We start from the raw sequence: 25,061 nt of genomic DNA, 5'->3' as shown, positions 1-25,061 counted from the left end.
GCTTCCCTATGGGGAATAGAGCGACCCTGGAGGTCCTCACACAGCGTGAGGACGTCCAGCGACGCTCTAGCACAGATAATCTGTGCTATGATGCAGGAAGTGACCTCTAGTGGCTGTCTAGTAGACAGCCACTAGGGGAGGACTTAACCCTGCAAGGTAATTATTGCAGTTTATAAAAAACTGCAATAATTACACTTGCAGGGTTAAGGGTAGTGGGAGTTGGCACCCAGTCCAATCCAATGAGCAGAAGTGGTTTGGGTGCCTGGAGTGTCCCTTTAATGCTACGAAGGATACGAAACGGGCCAAGGAATCTGGGAGCAAACTTCATGCTAGGAACTTTAAGTTTGATGTTGTTTGATGTCACCCTCCTGGTAAACAGGGTTTGCACCCTGCCGTTTATCAGCATTAAATTTAAAGCGATCAGCCGCAGTTTTGAGACCGGAATGAACTTTGGTCCATGTATCACGAATAGAAGCAAGGTGATAATCCAAACCAGGGATAGCTGTGTCAGAGAATACAGACGGCAGCACAGTAGGATGACGACTGTTATTAACAAGGAAAGGACTATGACCAGAAGAGTCATGAGTAGCATTGTTTCTAGCAAACTCGTCCCAGAGTAGTAATTCAGACCAATTATCTTGAGTGCTATTAACAAAACAACACAAATACTATTCCAATGACTGGTTAACCCTTTCAGCCGTTCCATTGGTTTGGGGATGATAAGAGGAAGAGAACGATAATTCAATGCCCAACTGTTTATTGAAAGCCCTCCAGAACCGAGACACAAACTGAGAACCTCTGTCAGACACAATATTGTGAGGAATGCCATGCAAACAGACAATTTCACATATAAAAATAAAAACCAGGTCTTGAGAGGAAGGCAATTTTTTCAGTGGAACAAAATGAGCCATCTTGGAAAAGCGTTCTACCACCATAAGGATAGTGGTATAACCATTAGAACTAGGAAGTTCCACAATGAAATCCATGGACAAATGGGACCACGGAACACTAGGTACGGGAAGTGGATGCAACAATCCACACAGAAGCTTATGAGGTACTTTAGAAACTGCACAAACAGAACAGGCCTGCACATATTCTTTAAAATCTTTCCTGAGAGAATCCCACCAAAAGGATCTCATGATAGCGCATATGGATTTATGAATGCCTTAATGTCCTGCAGACACGTTGTTGTGGAATACCCTCATGACATTCTCCCTTTCACCTAATGGGACAAATAATTTATCAAGTGGTTTATCTCATGGCGCCTGAGACTGAGCCTCGATGATGGCGACAAGTAGAGGAGAGGATAAGGAAAGGACAGTGGAGGCGATGATACATTCCGGTGGAATAATAGGGGATGCCTCTTGTCCCTGTACTGATTCGGTATCAAACTGTCTAGACAAGGTGTCCGCCTACTCGTTTTTGGGACCAAGTCTGTAAGTTATCAGAAAGTTAAAGCGAGAAAGGAACAGAGACCATTTAGCCTGTCTAGAAGACAGCCGTTTAGCATCCCCTATATAGGTCAAATTCTTATGGTCAGTACTGATCAAAAGAGGCTCATTGGAACCCTCCAAAAGATGTTGCCATTCTTTAAGCGCTAGTATAATGGCCGACAATTCTCTATTGGCAATATCATAATTGCGTTCAGCAGGGGACAACTTTCTAGAGAAGTAACCACATGGATGTAAAGGGGTATCCTGAGTGAACAGCCACTACCCCAGTTTCGGAGGCATCCTCCTCCAGTATGAAGGATTTGCTGGTGTCAGGATGTATCAATATGTCAGCAGAGGCAAACCTTTGTTTGAGAAGTTAAAAGGCTTATCTAGCCTCCTTAGACCATATCGTACGGCCAGCCCCCTTGCATGTCATATTGGTGATGGGGGCTATCACAGGAGATAACCTTCTGATAAATCTCCTGTAATAATTGGCAAAACCAATAAACCTTTTGAATGGATTTTAGTCCATTAGGCAATGCCCACTGTAGAACAGCTTCTAGTTTATGAGGGTTCATCCGAAACCCAGAGGCAGAAATGTTATATCCTAAAAACTGTACTTCAGTCTGATCAAATATGCATTTTTTCCAGTTTACATTAAAGTTGATTTTTAAGTAAAGTTTGCAATACTTGACATGTTTGTGGTGAGTCTGAAGGTCAGGGGAATAAATAAGGATATCATCCAGATAGACCAGGACAAATGAATAAATATAGTCCAGAGTACGTCATTATTAAAGCCCTGGAACACGGCCGGAGCATTGCACAAGCCGAAAGGCATCACAAGGTACTCATAGTGCCCACTTCTGGTGTTAAATGCCATTTTCCACTCATGATTTTCCTTATCCTTACCAAACTGTATGCACTCCTGAGGTCAAGTTTAGTATAAACTTTAGCACCCTGGAGCCTGTCAAACAATTCGGATATGAGGGGAATGGGGTAGGCATTTTTAATGGTGATTTTGTTTAATGCCCTGTAGTCAATGCAAGGATGTAATTCATGATCCTTTTTAGATACAAAAAAGAACCCTGCACCAGCAGGCGAGGATGATTTAGGTATATATACTTACTTAGGGAGTATTTGATATAGTCTTCCATTATTCTACTCTCCTGTGGAGATAAAGCATATACTGCTCCAGTGGCGTAGCGTGGGTTGTCAGCACCCGGGGCAAGGCAAGTAATTTGCGCCCCCTAACCCGTGGATTTTAGCACTCGAGTCTCTTCCACTAGATTAGTTAAAGAAACCCTTACCCCCCAAGCACATGTATTGTTTGTTATGAAAATACTTATGTAATTAAAGTAAAATGCATCTAAATACAAGTTTATTTTCCAACACTTTATTGAGTGCGAACATGCATTACACATTCTCCACATTTTCAGCAGGTCTATGAATACAAATATACAAATGTAGTAACCTAGCATGGGCCATGCTATTATATGTCGTCTCACAACCATCGTAAACGACAAAAAATATCAAGAACAAAAACTAAACCTCAAAATGGAACCATACCCTGGAGATGATCCAAGACTGGGCTAGATGGAGCCAACTTCCTCAATCCTGTACCTCTAATTGTAATTCTTTAATAGAAGTGCAAGATATCAATCTGTATATAATATATAGATTAATTTAAATTTGCCTGCTTTTAATTAGCACAAATTTTTCAACAACGGAATTGAAATCTACATTAAAGTCTCTCTCAATGGACAGTATTGCTAGATTACTCAGTCTTTCTTGGCTCATTGTAGATCTCTGATATGTTTTAATTAGTTTAAGTTTTGAGAAACTTCTTTCACAACTCGCTGTAGAAACAGTGATAGTAAGAAAGATTCTTAATGTGACAACAAAGTTAGTTACTTTCTTGCAGCTTCCACTTATACACCCAGCGAAGCAAATCTAAAGCTGACCAGTTTGCAACCTGCTCATCAGGATTGACCTCCTTATACAAGATAATGTGGTGCCGAAGTCGAGCAGATTCTTTTTTGTATGGCATGATATAGGTGTAGTATTCTGCTAAAATTCTAAAAAAAAAAAAAAAGAAAATCACTTTCTTGCCTTGCTGCACTTTTAGCACCCCTTCATTGTATAACCATTTCTTTACTCTTAACATAATGTTTATTCACCTTCATGCCTATTGCCTTACTCTTTCAGCAAAAAAAATAAAATAAATTAAAGGTTGCTAGACCCACTGGCTTACATCAACTTATGTTGAGCTGGAGCAGCTACATATGGATCGAAATCTGTCTCGTCACTGTTGAACCAACCAAACTTCAATCCATCTGGTCAGCTCAACATGCCAGTCTTGACCTGCAAACCGGGAACATCCCAAAGAAACTTCAGTTTGGGAGATGCTCTGCTAGCACTACACAGCCAGCCCACTGAGCCCAGTACTACTCCAGTCAGTCCTGACTCCTACCTTTTTTTTCACCGGCTGTCCCGGACCCGATCACAGCAGTCAGCAGGCTAGGTTTTCTCCTCCAGGTGCTCCTAAGTTTTCCTCCTGCAGCGTCTGTCACCACTGGCTCCCTCTCTCCTCTCTGGCCTGTGTCACCTGCCGCCGCTGCCAGCTTCTTCTTGCTGCTGCCTGGGCTGGTCTGGTGTGGTTCTCTCCCGCCCTCAGCGCTGCGCTGGGCGGCCGCTGCACTGTCCCGCCCCCAGATAGTCCCTCGCTCTCTCTTCGCACCCACCGCACCGCACACCTGGCACCCCCCCCCCCCTCCACAGTGGGCGGCGACCCGGCGGATCAGATCGGATTCGCTCAGCCAGCACTGCAGAGAGAGTGAGTGAGCCAGGCAGGGGCAGAGAGCTGCGAGTGCGAGCGCGCCCCCCCAGATGTTGCGCCCGGTGCGTCCGGCCCCCCCTGCACCCCCCACGCTACGCCTCTGTACTGCTCCTTTGGGAGGCATATCACCAGGTAGCAGATTTATGGAACAGTCATATGATCTGTGAGGAGGTATAATATCGATCTGAGTCTTACTGAATACCTCCTTGACCTCCCAGTACTGTGTGGGAACTTCGGAGGTCTAAAGCGTAGTAGTAGGTAATGTAATGATGCCCACTCTTTTGGTAATGTGTAACATACATCTCTTAGTATAGTCCTTGCCCCATTCCAATATTTCCCCGTTAGCCCAGACAATATGAGGATTATGCTTATTAAGCCAAGGAAGTCCTAATATGATGGGACAAGAAGGAGAAGCAATTACTGGAATGTTCTATCTTCCTTGTGTAAGGCACCAATGGAAATGGTGGGTAATTAAAGGTTGAGAGAGAGGTCTCCCGTGAACAGCCTCAACTGCCAGAGGTGATAATCTCAACTTGATAGGTATAGCATTTTCTTTACAAAATGTACATCAATGAAGTTTCCTTGCAGGGCCTTGCATGAAAAGTTCTTCTTGTTACATTTGATCATAATATCAAGGAGGAATCTATTTTTTTTATTCCCAAAGGACGTATCCATCACACTTAAGGTTCTTAGGTGCGGAAGTTTTCCGGACGTATAGGACAAGCACTCCTCATATGGTCCTTTTCTACCGCAGTATAGGCATAGACCATCTTTTCTCCTACATTGTCTTTATGCCTCTGACAGTTTAGTGACCCCAGACTGCATAGGTTCGGGTTTGGACTGTACAGGGAGGTCAGGAGAAACGAGGTGCTAATGACATAGCCATACGTCTGGTTCTATTTCTGGTAGTTTCTCTGGTTCTTAATCTATTATCAGTTTGCATGACAAATGTGATAAACTAATTTAATATTTTAGGTAGGTCTTTGGCAGCAATCTCGTCCAGAATTGCTTTGGATAATCCTTTTTTAAATGCAAAGATTAACCCGCTATAAGTCCAGTCTACCTCAGAAGCCAATGTGCAAAATTCTATGACATAATCTGACATAGACCGGTTCCCCTGTTTGATATGCTTTAGGGCAGTAGTTGCGTCATCCTCCCTGCCTAATGGTTCGAATGTTAATTTGAATTCTGCAAGGAATTCCTGGTAATTATGTGCAATACTCCTATTACTCTCCCATAAGATCCTGGTGAGGCCTCAAAATGATATTCAATTTGATTCAGGAATCCCCGGCATTCTTGAATATTACCATCAAAATGCAGGGGAGGAGATATGGAGATAGTAGGTGCCTTTGTACTATAGGTGGAGGTACACTAGGCAGAGGTGACATATTCGGAGAAGCCGCAGGCTGTAGATGCGCTGTTCGAGTAAGAAGCGCACTGAAAGCCTGGGCAAACTGATCTATACGGTGATCATTCTCCTCTAGCTTTCTCTCGCAAGCAACTATTTGCTGACACAATTCTACAGGATCTATAGCTCTGTCGTAATGTCAGGAGTACTGATTGATGCAGCACGTAGAATTGTATCACACCTAGGACTAAAAGGTAACGTCTTATCGGGCCTAAGAATGGCCGGACTTAACGTACCAGAGCATAGTCAGGATACTTGCCGAGGTCAGGGACACAGAATGGGATGCACCTATAAAGGAAAGCCAAAAGTCAGGGATACCAGGGAAGTCAAACAAAGCCAAAGTCAATAACCAGAAATAAACGCTCAGGAACACACTCTCTGCAAACCAATAAGGGAAACCACGACAGGGCAATGAAGCCTGTGGCTGCTCACTGTAAAAAATTTTTTTTTTTTTTAAATAAGTTTCCCCTTCCTCCCCCAGGGCCCCCACCCCTGAGCAGTGGGTAGGGGCCCTAAATTATAATAAGGGGGGGACCTAATGTCCTCCCCCCTGGCCCCCACCCCTGAGCGGTGGGGGCCCTACAGTAAAATAAGGGGGGGACCTAATGTCCTCCCCCCTGACCCCCCACACCTGAGTGGTGGGTGGGGGCCCTAAATACTAATAAGGGGGGGCCCTAATGTCCTCCCCCCGGCCCCCACCCCTGAGCGGCGAGTGGTGGCCCTACAGTAAAATAAGGGGGGGGACCTAAGGTCCTCCCCCCTGGCCCCCACCCCTGAGCGGCAGGTGGGGGCCCTAAATACTAATAAGGGAGGGGACCTAATGTCCACCCCCATGGCCCCCACCCCTGAGCAGCTAGTGGGGGCCCTAATTGTAATAAGGGTGGAGACCCTAGTGTCCTCCCCCCTGGCCCCCACCCCTCAGCGGCGGGTGGGGGCCCTAAATACTAATAAGGGGGGGACCTAAGGTCCTCCCCCCTGGCCCCCTCCCCTGAGCGGCGGGTGGAGGCCCTAAAAAAATGTCCGTCCCCCCAGGTGACTAGGGGTCCCCAAACCCCTAGTCACCCCCTCCCCCCAATAAAATGTATCCCCTTACCTACTCCCCTCACCCTAAAACTAATGAGAGGGGGACCTTTAACTAAGTACCTGTAAAAAAAAAAAACTTCGATGTTTTCTTTCTTCTAAAATCTTCTTTTTTCAGCCCCAAAAAAGGCCAAATAAAAAACCATAATAACCGATGCAATTATAAAAAAAAAAAACGAGCGCAAAAAAAAAGAATCCTTCTTCACCCATGGAGGGCTCCGCGCAGACTGAGCACTGCAGGGCGGGGTAAGGCTTATACAGCCTTGCCCCGCCCTGCAATTAGGCTCAGAGCACTCTGATTGGTGGGTTTAAGCCATCCAATCAGAGTGCTCTGACAGGTACATGAAGAGACTGACAGGTAAGTCTCTACATTTACCTGTCACAGCACTCTGATTGGTTGGCTTGAAATCCACCAATCAGAGTGCTCTGTGTCATTTTACACAGCGTGGGAATTTTCCCACGCTGTGTAATTTGACTCATAACTCTCTGATTGGTTACTTAATCCACCAATCAGAGCGTTATGAGTCAAATTACACAGCGTGGGAAAATTCCAAAGAACTTTCCCACGCTGTGTAAAATGACACAGAGCACTCTGATTGGTGGATTTCAAACCAACCAATCAGAGTGCTGTGACAGGTAAATGTAGAGACTTACCTCTCAGTCTCTTCATTTACGTGTCAGAGTACTCTGATTGGATGGCTTAAACCCACCAATCAGAGTGCTCTGAGCCTAATTGCAGGGTGGGGCAAGGCTTTATAAGCCTTACCCCGCCCTGCAGAGCTCAGTCTGCGCGGAGCCCTCGCCGGGTGAAGAAGGATTATTTTTTTAAATTTTTTTATACTTGGGTCGCTTATTATGGTTTTTTTATTTGGCCTTTTTTGGGGCTGAAAAAAGATTTTAGAAGAAAGAAAACATTGAATGGTAAGTTTTATTTTTGTTTACAGATACTTAGTTAAAGTTCCCCCCCTCATTAGTTTTTAGGGTGAGGGTGGTAGGTAGGGATAATTTTTATTGGGGGGGAGGGGGTGACTAGGGGTTTTGGGACCCCTAGTCACCTGGGGGGACGACATTTTTTTTAACCTTAGGTCCCCCCCCTTATTAGTATTTAGGGCCCCCACCCACCGCTGAGGGGTGGGGGCCAGGGGATAGGACACTAGGTCCCCCCCTTATTACAATTTAGAGCCCCCACCCGCCGCTGAGGGGTGGGGGCCAGGGGGAGGACATTAGGTCCCCCCCTTAATAGTTTTTAGGGCCCCCACCCGCCGCTCAGGGGTGGGGGCCAGGGGGGAGTAAGTTCCAAAGTGCTGAAGTGCCGAAGTTCCGAAGTTGCCGAATTTCCGAAGTGTCGAAGTGCCGAAGTTCCGAAGTGCTGAAGTGCCGAAGTCCCGAATTGTGAAAATCCAGAATTTTGGAATGCCGAACCAAACCGAAAATTTTCCCCATGCACATGCCTACCATTCAATGCCTTCTAACTCCTCGTTCAAGTCCGCCTCCCATTGGGCAATATAAGTGAGTTCCCCCCATTCAGATGTGTTCGTGCTCAGATGTGCATACAGATTCGTAATTAGGCCTTTTGGAAATTGTTCTTTCATGGACATCTGTTCGAAAAACATGAGTGGGGTCAACGCAGTTGTTTTTACCACCGGGTCCTGGGCAAAGTCCCGAAGTTGAAGGTATCGAAAAAAATCAGACGGACGTAAAGAGGCTTTGGTTTTCAATTCCTCGAAGGATAGAAGCGAACCGCCCTCATATAGATGGCATAAATGCTGTACCCCAGTACTCTCTAAGCCTCTAAAGTCACTTGCTTCCATCCCGGGGAGAAACGCTGTATTCCTCAAGTAAGGGGCTAACGGAGACATGCGGGGGGATAAACCATATTTTGATGATCTGGTGTCCCAAATTTTCAAGGAGTTATTAATAGCCGGGCACGCAATATGTATTGATGGTCTATGGTCCGGAGGGACCCACATATAGAATTGCGGCATGTCTGAGCCCATGAGAGTAGATTCCAGGTCTACCCATCGCCTCTCCCCCACAGGGGAGTGCCACATAGCTATCTGAGTTAGCTGAGCTGCCAAATAATAAAAGTGGATGTTAGATAGTCCCAAGCCGCCCCTCGTTTTCGCACGATAAAGAACATTGCGCGAGATTCTATGCTTCCTATTCTGCCATATGAATTTACCTATAGCTTGTTGAAGCGCTCCCAAGTCCGCTCTAGTCAGCTGGACCGGGAGTGCCTGAAACAGGAACAAAATTCGAGGGAGAATATTAATTTTCACTGAATGTATCCTGCCGATCCAAGAGATTGGTTTATCCACCCATCTCTCCATATCGTCAATCAGTGTTTGTAGCATGGGGACGTAATTTTGTTGGAAATTCCGTCGTTATTCGAACTCCCAAGTATGTAATATAGTCTCTCGCTATGCGTATTTTATAAGTTCGTCCTATAAGGGCCATTTCCGTGTCTCCTACGCTTATAGGAAGCGCGCTAGATTTAGCCATGTTTACCTTGTATCCAGCTATCCCGCCATACGTCAGCGAATCCCGACACTACATACTTCTGCCCTCCGACCGTAATTCCCTTAATATCCCTAAATACCTCGTATAGCTTGCAGAAGGGGTTCCAAGGAGAGGGCAAACAGCAGGGGCGATAAAGGGCAACCCTGCCTGGTTCCATTCCCCAAACTGAAAGGCACCAACCTGGCCCCCGCTATCCTGACCCGAGCCCTAACATCTGTATGCATGGCTCTAATCACGGATATAAACGGAGTCGGGAATCCAAAATGTCGAAGCACCTTGAATAGATATGGCCACTTCACCTTATAAAAGGCCTTCTCGGCGTCGAGTAACAGTATCAGGGTTGGGGTATTCCTAGCGGTTTGCCGCAAGATGAGGTCGACATTGCGCCTAGTGTTCTCGAATAACTGCCTACCGGGTACGAAGCCCACTTGGTCCGGATGTATTAGACGTGGCAACAGGGGGTTCAGTCTATGAGCTAGGACCTTTGCCAGAATTTTAGAGTCGTGATTTATCAAGGATATAGGGCGAAAGTTTTCCGGGATCGTATCGTCTTTACCCGGTTTTGGTAGAAGTACGATGTCTGCCAATGACATGTCCCTATCCGGCGTGCCCCCCTCTAAAAGATCATTAAACCACGTTTCCAGATGGGCAGTAAGTTTCTCGCGAAAGATCTTATAGTAACTGCCCTCAAAGCCATCGGGGCCTGGAGCTTTGTTGCCTTTTAACGATGATATAGCAGCATCTATCTCCTCAGCTGAGATTTGCTTTCCTAGAGCCTCCGAGTCCGCGCTCCGCAAGGCTGGGAGGGACAATCGGGACAGGAAAGAGTGGGTGTTAACTGTGTCACTTGAGGGTTCACCAACGACCCCACCAGAGTGATTATATAGCTTGGAGTAATAGTCCGTAAAGACTTGGGCTATCTTGGTGGGGTCAGTGTGGTATGTACCCGAAGTATCCTTAATTCTCGTGATGTGCGCATTTCTCTGTCTCGGTCGGAGAGACCTTGCTAAGAGCATATACATTTTGTTTGCTTTTTCGCAGTAAGTCCTCTTGGACCATATAATAGCCCTAGCTGTCTTTTCTAGGACTGTTTCGCGTATTGATGCTCGTAAGGTCTTCACGTCAGCTAAAGTGCTAGGCGATGTATTTAATTTATGTTTCGTTTCCGCTTTCCCCAGGGCCTCCAAGAGTGACGCTAATAGTTGTGTTTTTCTTTTCTTTTTTAGGGTGGCTTCTTGGATTAATATGCCCCGGATAACCGCCTTGTGTGCTGCCCACACCGTGGATGGCCGTCAGTTCTCCCCGAACCGTCTCTACCACGGCCGGGTCCTGAAGTAGGGAAGTATTCCACTTCCACGACCATGGAGATGCCGTGCACAATTTATCTAAGGTCATAGTGATCTCTGCGTGGTCCGACCATGTGATCGATCCTACCGCAGAACCGGATACTTTGGGCACTACATGGGGTTCACCAGAAAAAGGTCGATCCTTGAGTAGGTATCGTGGGGTGCCGAATAAAAAGTGTAATCCCCATCGTCAGGATGATGTGCTCTCCAGATATCTATGAAGCCCGTATGCCGTATAAAGTTGTGTAACAACTTATCCTGTCCCCCTCTCCCATGGGACCGTGGGAGTCCACTGCATGGGCCCCTATCTACCGCCGGACACGGTGCCGCATTAAAAAACACCTCCCACTATCACCATGCCGTGTGGCAGAGAATTCACTAGCTGGGTCATATTATCCCAAAAATCGGTGGAGGGGATGTTCGGCGCATAGATATTAAGAAGATGTATCGGGTGTGAATGAACACTCCCTGATACCAAAATAAAACGCCCCCCCAGATCTTCCTGCACCGTTCCCACCCTGATCGGGTATCTATGATGAATAAGCACTGCAACTCCGTTCCTTTTGTTTAAGGCCCTAGACTCATAAACTGTCCGAAAAGTATGGTCCTTCAGAGCAAACTTTGCCACTGCCGGAATATGTGTCTCCTGCTGGAACGCTATGTCAGGATTGAGACGTTTAAGTTCCCGAAACATAAGACGATGTTTATTCGGAGCATTGAGGCCTTTCACGTTCAGGGAGAGTAACTTTAGAGACATTGGATCCTATAGGTTACAGAGCATGTCCCACGAACCAGCTCGCCCTGGGGCCAAGTTGCACGGTCCGTTATAGCGCGCATCACGAAAAGTGGCCAAGACCATGGTGCAAGGGAAGGAATAAGAAAGGGGAAGTAAGAGGGAAAAGAGAGAAAGACAAAGAACGAAAGATAGATCAAAAAGAACAATGTTTGCCTGGTCTTACCTATAGCCAGACGTGTCTGGGGTGTAAGCTACGTCCTCCTCGGAACATCAAGGAAGCTCCACAGGAGTAGGAACATAGACCAACTAGTTAACGCACCACTAGGATGCCAATTCGAACTAAGTGTGAGATACAATATGCACAACCGTTTGGCGGGCCACTTTGCAGCCTATAAACCCCTACTTCAGGGGGTCGCCCCCCCTCCAGCCTGAACCACCCCGCCAAGCCCCCCCAGACTCCCACCTGAGGGCGTAGCCAAACATCTGGCCCCTGAGCCCCCGCCCTGCTGCTACAGGCCCAGGGACTGTAATTCCACCCAGACCCCAGAGGGCGATCTATCTGATCCCACAGTTCTGCCCCTTTATATACAATCTTGTCATTTCTACCACGTTTCATTATGGCCTCCTTCGTTTGAAAATATAAGAACCGGAAAATCACGTCTCTCGGCCGCCTGTCATCCATTCGCCGGGCTCGGAGCGCCCTATGGGCCAGAGATGTGCCAGAGATGTTCCAGTATATCGGGGAGAAGCAGCCTAAAAATGCTCAGCACCACTTCTATAAGAGACCCTTCCCCCTCCTGCTCCGGTAGGCCGCAGAGGCGAACATTGTTTCGCCGCGATCTGTTGCCGAGGTCATCAATTGCAGATTCGGCGTGGAATAATCGGGACGTCAAGTGGTTTATTTGTGCTGCAGCTTCGTTGTGGGCCACCACCGTGGACTCCACCCACTGTTCCAGAGCTGCCGTCCTGATGCCCAAGGCCTGTATTTCCGTTTTGACCTCAGAAGTGTTTCTTGCGATCTCCGTGGCCAGGTAGGTGCGTACTTCAGCTAACTTTGTTAATATCTGTCTGGTATTGGTCTCCGGAACTCCCGTGGAGACACCGCTCCCCGGACTTGATGGTGAGCGTGGCGTCCCCGGGCCGTCCCATCCGCCATCTTGTGTACTCAATCGCATGGCGCGGGAGGCCGCGAACAGCTCCGTCACCGTGGTACCTGATTCCGTCGATTTTTTGGGCTGCTTTCTTGGGGCCCGTTTATCCATCTTGGTTCTCCCGTAAATATCTTTAGATTTGCGGGTGTATCTCGGCTATTGTAGGCTGTTGGCACTGTGGTCTCAGCAGAGCTCTATCCGGACACGTCCAGCTTGCTCAGCCGCAGACCACGCCCCTCCTCGACATGTTCAGTTTTATATGTTTTAATTGTCACGGATACAAATGTACGGCATCAGTATTTGAACATATTTTACCACCTGTTTCTCTGTTCTTCGTGAACCTTTATAATAGTTTAACCGGGAGGTTTTTTTTTCCCCATGATTGCAATGGAGGTGCTCTCTAGGATCCACTACCAGGCCGGACTGGCCATCGGGCAAACCGGGCAAATGCCCGGTGGGCCGCGATGGCCATGGGCCGAGGCCGGCAGGAAAGATCAAGAGATCTCCCCTGCCGGCCCATGTGCAGCAGCACCGGCCCCAAGATGGAGTTCTATCCCATCATGGGCCGGAGGGGAGATCGGGAAGTGAGCCGGTCTCCGAGTTTATCAGAGCGTTGCCATGGTAACCCGCGGCAAGGCTCGGAAAAAACGGCGCTCGCGATAGGGAGAGAGACCTTGTCTGTACCCTGCGGGGTACAGACTGAATTACCTGCCGCTGGACCGCTAGGGATGTGTGTGTGGCGTAGCCCCCCCTCACTGGACCACCAGGTATGTGAATGCTCCCTCCCCCCCTGCAAAGTTAAAAGGGGGAATAAATGGATTTTTTTTTTTTTTTTTACTTTTTAATAATAATAATTTAAGGCCATATACACATACAAACACACTACACACACTGCACCTCTGCACTAACACTCACTGCACTACTAAAACACACACATTCTGCTCCCCTGCACTAACACACAAACACACACTGCACTAACACTCACTGCACCACTAACACACACACATTCTGCTCCCCTGCACTAACACACAAACACACACTGCACTAACACACACACATTCTGCTCCCCTGCACTAACACTCACTGCACCACTAGCACACACACATTCTGCTCCCCTGCACTAACACACAAACACACACTGCACTAACACTCACTGCACCACTAACACACACACATTCTGCTCCCCTGCACTAACACACAAACACACTGCACTAACACTCACTGCACCACTAACACACACACATTCTGCTCCCCTGCACTAACACAGAAACACACACTGCACTAACACTCACTGCACCACTAACACACACACATTCTGCTCCCCTGCACTAACACACAAACACACACTGCACTAACACTCACTGCACCACTAACACACACACATTCTGCTCCCCTGCACTAACACAAAAACATTCTGCTCCCCTGCACTAACACACAAACACACACTGCACTAACACACACTGCACCACTAACACACACACATTCTGCTCCCCTGCACTAACACACTGCACTAGCACACACTACCGTAACACATAAACACACACTGCACTAATACACACTGCAGTAACACACAAACACACACTGCACTAACACACACTGCAGTAACACACAAACACACACTGCACTAACACACACTGCAGTAACACACACTGCACTAACACACAAACATACTGCTCCCCTGCACTAACACACACTGCACTAACACACAAACACACACTGCACTAACACACAAACATACTGCTCCCCTGCACTAACACACTACACACACAGCACCCCCTGCACTAACACACAAACACACTACACCCCCTGCACTAACACACAAACACACTGCATACACTCTATACCCCTACATACACACTACAGCCCCTGCATTAACACACAATACACACTCTATACCCCTATATCCACACGGCACCTCCTGCACTTACACACAAACACACTACACACACTCTATACCCCTTATATACACACTATTCCCCTGACACTCACATACACACACTAAACACACTCTTTACCCCATACACCTACACTACACTCCCTGCACTCTCGTACGTTATACCCCTATAAACACACACATTACACCCCCTGCATGCACCCACACTAATTTATATCCCCTATAAATACATATTCTGCACCCCTTGTACACACTACACCACCTATGCATACATTATCCCCCTATACACATGTGCTTTACAGCTCCTATATGCATACACACACTAGAGCCCCTAGATACACTCACAAACACACAGTACAGCTCCTTACATGCACACACTCCACAGGCCCTATATAAATACACACACACAAACACACATACTTTACAACCCAGAGACATACACACTACAGCCCCTAGCCACATGCAGTACGCCACAAACAGACCTCTTCACACACACAAGGAACATCCCCACACATGCACAACACTCTTTAACAGTCCGGTTCCTGTTTTGATCTCTGGTGTCCCACTATTGAGGACACCAGAGACAAATCGCCAGCAAACGCAGCACAAACTCAACCCCCCCAAAAAAATTGGGGTATTTGTTTTTGTTTTTTATTAATATCTTAATATTTTTTCTTTGTTGCTGAGGAATAAAGGAAGAGATAAAGCCTAATACTCACCTTCGAGTCCTTAATAAAATCATGACTTTACGTCATGTAATTAGTAAAATCTGGTAATTGTGTGATAGAAGAAAATCCACTTGCGCAGATTGTTTCACAGGGAAAGGCTGTAGAAGGAACCGTATATTGGCGGTGTGAAGAAATGACTATATTATTCGGTATTTTTTGCATAGTTCTTGCTTTTTCTGTGTATTTTCATTCGGCAGATGGGACTGCCGAACAAAGACCACCCCTGGCTCACTTAACTTCAAAGCCGGCATCACTTTCACCCTCTATGTGTGCGGTCAGCGTTCGTACTGCCGAACGCCACGTGGCAGAGAAAACCGCGGCCATCTTTTTTTCGTCAAACAAAGGCAGCGGGACTTGGTCGTCGAGTGTCTGGAACTAAAATCGGACACTCGACTTCCCGAACACCGGTCTCAATCATACGAACGCTGGAACTAGTGATACCGATTAGCTAGAAGAGCGCTATTCGGTACAAATATGCACACGAATGAGGGGAACAATCGCTGCTAGGAGCCAGGGGAATTCATTCGGTACTTTTATTTATTTTTTCCCTTTTTCTAAAGTGACCGGTAAAACCACACGAATCTCTGGAACTATTTTGGGCAGCCCACCCACAGTGAACCGGTCACAAAGGACTTCCATGGTTTTTCCGAACCCCTGAACCGATCTGGGTGAAATTTGGATATGTTGGTCACCCAGATCGGGGCTATCAGGGGACATAGGATTTGTGGGGATACCCCAGGTATAAAGGGGTGTTCTAGAAATTGGGGAAAACAGTGAATCTTCAGCCTGGAGATAATTAGGTTGTTACTATATCAGACCTGATTATCTCCAGGACTAGGGGAGGGAACTGCCTGTTTGTGTTGGGTGTGTTTTATATTTTACTGTCCAGGATTGGATAAATGTTACTCCTCCCTGTGGGATGTCCCCTTGCATGGGGACCTGCATAAAAAGTCATGTATGTGAATAAAAGTTAGTTCTACTTGTATCCTGAACCTGGACTCTTGACTGTTATTTGGAATTCGTATGCTGTACCAAGGGAATTATCTTATGCAGCTGTTATATTTCGTATGGATTTAGTTTCCTGTAACTACCGAACAGAACTCTCACTACCTTAGACTCTGACCTTTCGGGAGGAAACTACCGAACGCGGTTTGGCTAGACTTGGTTTCCTTACAGGCGGCTACCTTGGAAACAAGGCCTCAAGGGGCAAACAAATTTGACCTCCAAGGGTCACTTGAAAGGCAGAAATCAGCTGAATAGTCCTATTAATTAGATATGATTCTGAAGCTAACTCAGGATATCCATCCAGCTTGGCAGTCAGGCCCCACCCACAGTGAATTATAAATATTGATGTAAAATTAGCTGAACTAAAAGCATAGTCAACTTGGAGAATTTTTCAAAGTAGGCTATTTTGGCCTGAAATTTTATATTCTCTTTTAATTCACTTTCAGGGCTATTTATTGAATAGGGAATTGTCAGGAATTCAAAGTGAAATCAAAGTAAATGTTTAGTCTATTTCAGTCATTTTGGTTTATATGTTAAATTAATTTAGAATTTCAGACATTCTCACTTTAGTAAACAACCATAAGTTCTCACTTTAGTTAATAACCCTGTAAAGTGTGAATTATCAGGTATTCAAAATAAATGTGCATTTCATTTTACAATTAGTCTAAATTAATCAAATTGAAAGTACAGCTGTTTTGGTTTAAAATGTCAAGTATACTTTTAACTTCCAACAATTCACATTTTAGTGCATACATTTAATGCTATAGGCAAACTAAGCTCTATAATGACTCATTGGAAAACTGCAATGTGGAGGTGAGGAGAAATGCTGACTTGGCTGGAACTTCTTTGTGTTTCTTCCCCTGGTGAACTTGATTACTATTATTTTATCTTTTCTCAGTATTCGGATGTTAACTGGTGTATTTTCACTTGCAAAATATACTCTGTTCCATATGTTAAAGCGGCACTGTCATGCCAAACTTACCTTTCTCCTATAGATTTCTTTTCTCTTCCTCTTTCAGAATCTCTTCTTTTTTTCCTAGTTGATCTAATTTTCAAAGTAGGGACTACTTTGTCTTATAATCTAACTGAAAAGCTCCTTTAAGAAGGAGGTGTGTTACTTCAAAGATGTGCTTTGTGTTTAATTAAAATAGCAGCTCTACGGGGGCGGGGCTTGACTGCAGAGCGGAGCGGTCGCATGTCGCGGCTGCTCCCGCTTCTAAAAGTACTCACCAACGATTATCGCCGAACTGAGGCCTCAAATCGTCTCCTTGTGACTCCCAAGCGACAGAGGTTACTGAGACCTACGAGACGACACCACGCAGGTGGATCTCGACTCCGGTTTCGACCTTCCTGAGGCTGCGGCCTACAAGTATGGCGGTGGCGGGGGAGACGGCCGCTCTCCCGCCGCAGAAACACTCAGCGAGGCACCGTTTAGGCCTCCGTTCCCCCCCCTATGGACCGGTGGGGGTTATCCCGGTCCCCACCAACTGGACACAAGCAAAAGCATGGCCTGCAGTTGCCCACTCAGGACTGAGCTCCGGATGCCCCGGGCCCAGCCACATGGCGGGAGCACCATGGCCCGCGGGACTTGAACCCTCGCAACCACAACCCACAAGTCTAGACCTCATCTTCCAGCAATTTTGGGACAAGTTGGATCGAATCCTCGCAACCACGGGCAAACCTCTTCTACACAAAACTAAACGCCCCTCTAGCCCAGAAACCGCGAAGAGACCCCCCCCCGCGGCAGCGACGCAAGCAGGTCACTCGCCGGCGGCGGAGGACAACCTCCGGGGCCTCCCAGAGCACACACAAGAAGGAACACATGGCATCGCAGAAGACCCGAGTCTGGGGCCACAGGATGCCCGCCTCACCGGAGCCCGGGAGCTTGAGAGAAGCCCGCAGCCACACACTGCCTTCCTCTGCCCTCCACACAGCAAGGATACCCACACCGACCATACCAACACCAACCTTGCCACCGACAGGGATCGGATGATTGGAGCCACAGACACACGGAATGGAAAAGGCTTGATCCCCTGCTGACGGACACTAGCTACCCAAAGCAACACTGCCTGAGCGACTGGACTAAGAGCTATGCTCCTTTTCATGTTTATATTTAATGTTTTCCCCAAATTACCCTTAATGCATATGTAATATACAGTGGAGCACGGAGGGTTGAATCCAGCGGTTAAACTCGCTATCTTAACTATATGTAAGTTTGTGCCAGATATAAGCTGCAGCAATACCTAGTCTAAAATGTAGAAAACATGTTATGCCCTGCTATGCCAAGCAACCACTGCTTAATGTTGAATCTTACTACGCTTAAAATGCATAGAGCCAACAGAATAGCTAGAGAGTATTATAAAACTTTCAATCGAGCGGAAGCAACACTTAGAAATAATCCTCTGTCAATAAGCTGGCTAACATATACACAAATCGTCTAGATTAGCATGTCTAACAAAAACAAAATTTTGTGCAAGTTCCTTATGTCACTGTATAACTCATCTGTTACTGTATGAAAATGAACGCTGTTGTGGCGTATGACGATAATCTGTAATCACCTGCACAACAAAAAATAAAGAATTAAAAAAAATAAATAAATAAAATAGCAGCTCTACACACTAGTGTGGGATACCCTCTTCCCTTGTGTGACAAGGGGGGACCCCCTGCCTCCCCCCACCCATGAAGTCGGTTGTGGCCCTTAAATGACAAAAGAGGGGGACCTACTGCCTCCCCCCCCTCTGTGCCCCACCCATGAGCGGCGTGTGTGGACCCTAAGTAACAAAGAGAGGGGGTACCTACTGTCTCCCCCACCCAGCCCCCACCCTTAAATTACAAAAGTGGGCGACACCTACTGTCTCTACCCCCCCTCCCCCCATTGCCCCCACCAAGCAGCGGCAGGTCAGGGCCCTAAGTGACAGTGGGGGTGACCTATTGTCTTCCCCCAGCCCTCACCCATTGGTGGCAGGTGATGGCTAAATGTAAAAATAACCCTCCCCCCCCCCCCAGTTGACTAATCACTCCCCCAATAAAATAAAATCCTGCCTACCCCCTCACCCTAAAATAATGAGGGGCAGAGTAATAAAATGTCAAACCTGTAAATAAATAAAAAAATTAATACTTACCATTAGATGTCTTCTTTTTTCTAAAAACCTTCTTTATTCAATCCCCAAAAAGGCCAAATAAGAAGCCATGAATCCAGTCAAACTAATAAAATTAAAAAAAAAAGACCCGAGTGTAAAAAAAAAAACGCCGGAAAAAAATAATCCAGACGCAAAAAATAAATCCATCTTCACCCAGCGAGGACTCCTTGCAGACTGGCAGGAAAAGGCTCATAAAGCCTTCACACACCCTGCAATTTGACTCAGAGTGCTCTGATTGGTTAGCTTAAGATAAGCAATCAGAGTGCTCTGACAGGTAAATCTTGAGCGTAAGGGCTTACTTAACTTAATCTTGACCGCAGGATCCACCATAGACCTCAAAGCTGTAGCCTCACACAGTAGTACAGCAGTGATGGCAGCCCCTGGTGCTTGAAGAGGAGCAGAGCAAGGGACAGGTTCAGAGCGAGAGACAAGTTCAGGTAAGTAATCTCACCTTAACCCTCACAACATGGACGATGGCTCTAGGGACATGCAGGTGTGCCTGGTGCTCTGTACTCCTCCACAGAGCTCAGTCTGCGCGGAGCTCACCGAGGGTGAAGATGGATTTTTTTTTTTTTTTTTTTTTTTTTTTAATTGCATCGGTTCTTATGGCTTTTTATTTGCCCTTTTTTGGGGCTGAAAAAAGAAGATTTTAGAAAAAATAAGACGTCAAATGGTAAGTTGAATTTTTCTTTACAGGTTAGTTATTTTATTCCCCCTTCACTATTTTTTAAGGTGAGGAGGGTAGGTAGGGGGTAACTTTTTTGGGGGTGGGGGGGTGGGTGACTAGGGGCTTGGGGCCCCTAGTCACCTTTGATTGGGGGCGGGAGTTTTTATTTAGGGCCCCCACCCACCACTCAGGGGTGGGGGCTGGGGGGGGACAGTAGGTCCCCCCTTATAGTTTTTTTTAGGGCCCCCACCCACCGCGCAGGGGTGGGGGCCGGGGGGAGGACAGTAGGTCCCCCCCCTCATTATTGTTATGGCCCCCACCCACCGCGCAGGGGTGGGGGCAGGTGGAGGACAGTAGGTCCTCCCCCCATTGTGATTTATGGTCCCCACCCACCGCACAGGGGTGGGGGCCGGGGGGAGGACAGTAGGTCCCCCCCTCATTATTTTTATGGCCCCCACCCACCATGCAGGGGTGGGGGCGGGGGGAGGACAGTAGGCCCCCCCCCGTGTGTATCAGGGTCCCTGAGGACAGGTGTCAATCCATATCTGCCAAGTGACCCTATGTAGGGGGAACAGTTCCTATTCTGCTCTGTGTCAGTGTGTATCAGGGTCTCTGAGGACAGGTGTTAATCCATATGTCAAGGTGTCAATATGTCATATGTCAGGTGTCAATCCATATCCATTGTGATTTAGGAATGTTAGGTGATTTATGCCCTTTGTGGATTAAAACCAGACTCTGCATCAACTGTGCAATTTTCCATGGGAGTTTTGCTATGGATCCCCCTCCGGCATGCCACAGTCCAGGTGTTAGTCCCCTTGAAACAACTTTTCCATCACTATTGTGGCCAGAAAGAGTCCCTGTGGGTTTTAAAATTCGCCTGCCCATTGAAGTCTATGGCGGTTCGCGAACGTTTGCGGAAGTTCGCGTCCGCCGTTCGCGAACCGAAAATTTTCTGTTCGCGACATCACTAGTTAAGAATAGGCCCATAGTGTGTAGTTCGTCGGCGTATGAAGTGCCTGAGTGCGTGCTGAAGGTGTAGTGCCTGTACTCATGTTGTAGAGGGTTAACATTAAGATCATAACTGTTGCTTAGTGTCTGTAATGAAGGGTGACGTGTGGTTTACACTTTTTGAACAGGCATATATGAAATCTAGTTTATTTTTTCCCCCTGACAGACCAGCCAGTCCCACTATGCTAGGAACAGATGTATATTAGGTTACTCCGGCAAGTTAGGCAAACACATCATGCTGAGAGCAATTATATATTAGGCTACTCTGGCCTGCCAGGGAGACAGATCATGCTAAAAGAAAAAAAAACATTCATATATTAGGCTGATAAGTAAAAGCAAACATTTATGTAATAGGCCGCTCTAACAGGCTAGGGAAATATCTAGCTAACTCTGGGGAGCCAGGCATTGGCAGTGTCCAAGTCCTGGAGGTTGTCTTGGCAGGCAGGGTTTGGTGGTAGCCTTTGGCATCCCGCCTCTGTGCGTTCTGTGCCGGCTGTCAGCTCACTCCATTTCGAGGCTGAGTTGTAGAGTCCGTCGTTTCAGGGTAGACAGCCGGAGTGGAGGCGGCAAAGTATTGGTATTGGGTGGGCTCTCGCTTCTCCGATATGCTGGAGCATTTTGTGGGCTGGGAGGAGCTCCGTCGCTACTCGGCTGTCCGCATGTAGTGCGGCGTCGTCATTGCTGGTCGTGGTGCGGTGTGTCGCCATTGAGGGGCAGGGTGCAGCTTATTGCAGGCCTGCTCCTGTATCTGAGCTAGAGTCCAGTGCTGTGCCCCTTGAGGTAAGCATTGTGCTGGGATGCCTTAAAAGGTGTTTACCGTTGGTTGTTGTGGGATGTTGGTTTGCACATGCCCGGTTGCTTTGCTGTGTATTGTGGGCATTTGGGGAACGCATTTTCTCTTGCTGGTTTCGACGCACGTGGCGTCCGCCATTTTAGGTAGGGTGCCCAGGCCGCGGGTCGGGCTGTTGATGCTGCTGGGCCTAAGTTGCCTTGCTGCTTTCGGGGTCACAGGGTGGGGACCGGGATCACCCCCACCGGCCCATGGGGGGAGAACAGGGCCAGGACCTCGCCGGTCCGTTCCTCTGGCCGGGCACTGTCAGGCAGGATAGCGGGGCAGCGGCCGTCCGCCCCGCTCACCGTCCGCCCCGCTCACCGAAGAAGGCCCCATCTGGAGCGGTAATTTCTCCCCCAGGGGACTGCAACTCAGGGAGTCAGCCTCTCCCTGGGTCCAGTGGTCCCAGCACGCTGAGGATCGGTGCATTCGGTCTGCTATCCCGGAATAATTTATGCTTTATGGGCTTATAGAGTGGGAAAGTGCAGGAGCTGAGGTTGCTTGCGACCTTCCAGCTCGGCGGTCCGGCCCCGCCCCCCCTTCCTTGTAAGTTTTATCTTGCAATCCATGAACCAGTTTAGTAGCCCTTCTCTGAACTCTCTCTAAAGTATCAATATCCTTTTGGAGATACGGTCTCCAGTAGCCAAGTTGTAAAGATATACAGGCATATCCCGCTTTACATACACTCACTTTAAGTACACATTTGCGAGTACAGACATTCCCGTGCCTCTTCTGTCTGTGAGTGAGCAGGAAATGGAAGGTTCTATTCTCGCCCGGAGCAGCTCAGTTCAATGTCTTTGGGGTAAGAACTTTTCACACTTTCTGACATGGCATAGGTTAATCATCTCAAATTTATAATGCCTACTCCTAGCTGAACATATATTTTTTTTTTCTGCCCCTACATTGTCCATATTCTGCAATCGGCGTCATCCAGTGAAAAGGTTTACCCTGCCATTTTCTATAACTATGACTTAGCAGCTTTAGCCACAATTCTGAGGATTTAAAGTTAAACCATAAATGCTTAAAATGATGAAGAGGTGTTTCAAACAAAGTGTGCAACTAAGCTGCTAACAAAGACAAAGGTTGTTTAATGTTGTCAGATGAGTAAAACATTAAAGATACATGGTACAATCTGGAATGAGATTTTTCTTTTTACTGTTTGTTTTAACTGAATAAAAGCCCACGGGAAATCACTGGAAATCTGCAGTTACAGTATGTTATGCCAGTACTATGACTATTGCAATGCAGTACATGCATTGGGAAGTGAAAAAAGATATTGCTTCACTTTAAGTAAATTTTCGTTTTACATACATGCTCTGGTCCCATTGTGTACTGTGGGGTATGCCTGTACTAAAGAATCTTTGAAAAATGGCTTGGTTAGCTTAGCTTTAAAAATTCTATATAATTTCATCCTTACTGAATAAACCGCAACAGTTGTAGTTCGGTAATCTGTTACTAGTTGCACTCACACATTTTATGAACACAAGAAGGAACTAGCTATAATAAACACAGAAGGCAATGTTCAGCTAGTGAAATCAGTGAGTGGAGGTCATAGCAGAGGGGGAGGGAATCAACAATAAATTATAAGAATCATCTTTGATTCATGTTTCAAGTGTGCCACAACCATGTGATATTTATTATAAGTATTCTCTTTGAAAGCAGAATGAAATGAAAGCAATGCTCTCTCCAACAACACATGGAAGAGACTTGTGCTCAGTGTGTGGGCTCGATATAGATATTGTCACCACAGATACACACCCTGTGTGAGTCATCCCACATCAGACATCTACACGCCAAATATATATATCAGTGAAATCTCGTGCCTGGTGTCTTTTAATCATAAGCATAATAATTCATTTACAAAACATAACTACATTCTGAAAAGTGTTTTTCTTATAAATTTCATTGGAAAACAGGTTTAATAACTATGTAGATTTTTTAAAATTAATAAACGATTAACTGACTGCCTTCTAAACTGGTAGAGAAATCTCATTGTAGCTGATGAGGACACCTTTTCTATAACATAGCAGTAGCTTAGCAGACAGTACTACTTTCCACAGGCAGACAGTTATATAGAAACTATGTGTGAAAGCATTTAAAGGCAGGGCTGGATTAACATAGGGGCTGATGGAGCTGCAGCTCCAGGCCCAGGCCCATGGAATAGGCCCATTGTTTTTTTTTTACATTTTTTTTTCACACACACACTACTCATAGGGATTCCACCTTTCTTTTATTTTATTGGCACAACCAGTATTTGAGGCTGCCTGGCTGGTGCCAATATTGCAGTGATACTGGCAATACAAATGCTGGTATTTTTCTCAGTATAAACTCAGTATAAAAGAGATTACTCTGCAATACCAGCACTGGCCAGTAGGGGTCGCTGTATGTGGAGACAGGCAGGGATAGGAAGTTCCAGCATATCCCTCCCTGCCTATCTCTACTCACTGATCTGCAGGGGTGCAGCTACAGAGAGTCCAGACAGCAACACCCACCCTGCAGAGACAGCCTACAGCTCAGCGAAGTAAGGAATGGGGGGAAAGGCTGCAAGGAGACATACACTGAGGCACTAAGGGACACTGGGAGACATTATGGCAGACACTGAGACACTAAGGGACATTGGGAGACATTATGACACAGACACATGGGGACACAATGTCCCTAGTCTCACAGTGAACCCTAGTCACTGTCTCCATGTCTCCTAGTGCCTCCATGTCTCCCAGTGCCTCAAGTGTCTCAATGTCTCCAAGCTAATGTCCCTAGTGTCTGTGGCCATGGTGTCTCAGTGTCCCCATGTCTCAATGTCCCCCAGCCAGTGTCTCTAGTGTCTGTGTCCATGGTGTCTGCTTCCCCATGTCTTCAAGTGTCCCCTATTTTCCCAGTGTCCCCATGTGTCCCAGCCAGAGTCCCCTAGTCTCCCAGTGTCACTGGTGTCTCCGTGTCCCTAGGTCTCCCCGTGTCCCCAGGTCTCCCCATCTTCCTAGTGTCCTCGTGACATGGGGACCCTCGGATACATGGGGACACAGGGAGACATAGGGCATTGAGACACTGTGATACATAGGATCACTGGGAGACCTGGGGACACGACACTAGGGGACACTGGGAGACATGGGGCAATGAGACACTGATACATAGGAACACTGAGACCTGGAGTAATCGACACATCAGGGCACTGAGTCATGAGGGCAATGGGAGACATGGGGGGCACTGGGAGGAATCCATCTATACAGCAGAATCAAACTAAGTAGTTTTTGGTCATTTTACAGCATTTTCTCTTATG

The sequence above is a fragment of the Pelobates fuscus genome, chromosome 1, assembly GCF_036172605.1.
Source record: "Pelobates fuscus isolate aPelFus1 chromosome 1, aPelFus1.pri, whole genome shotgun sequence".
NCBI lineage: Eukaryota > Metazoa > Chordata > Amphibia > Anura > Pelobatidae > Pelobates > Pelobates fuscus.
This window is presented reverse-complemented; position numbering follows the sequence as displayed.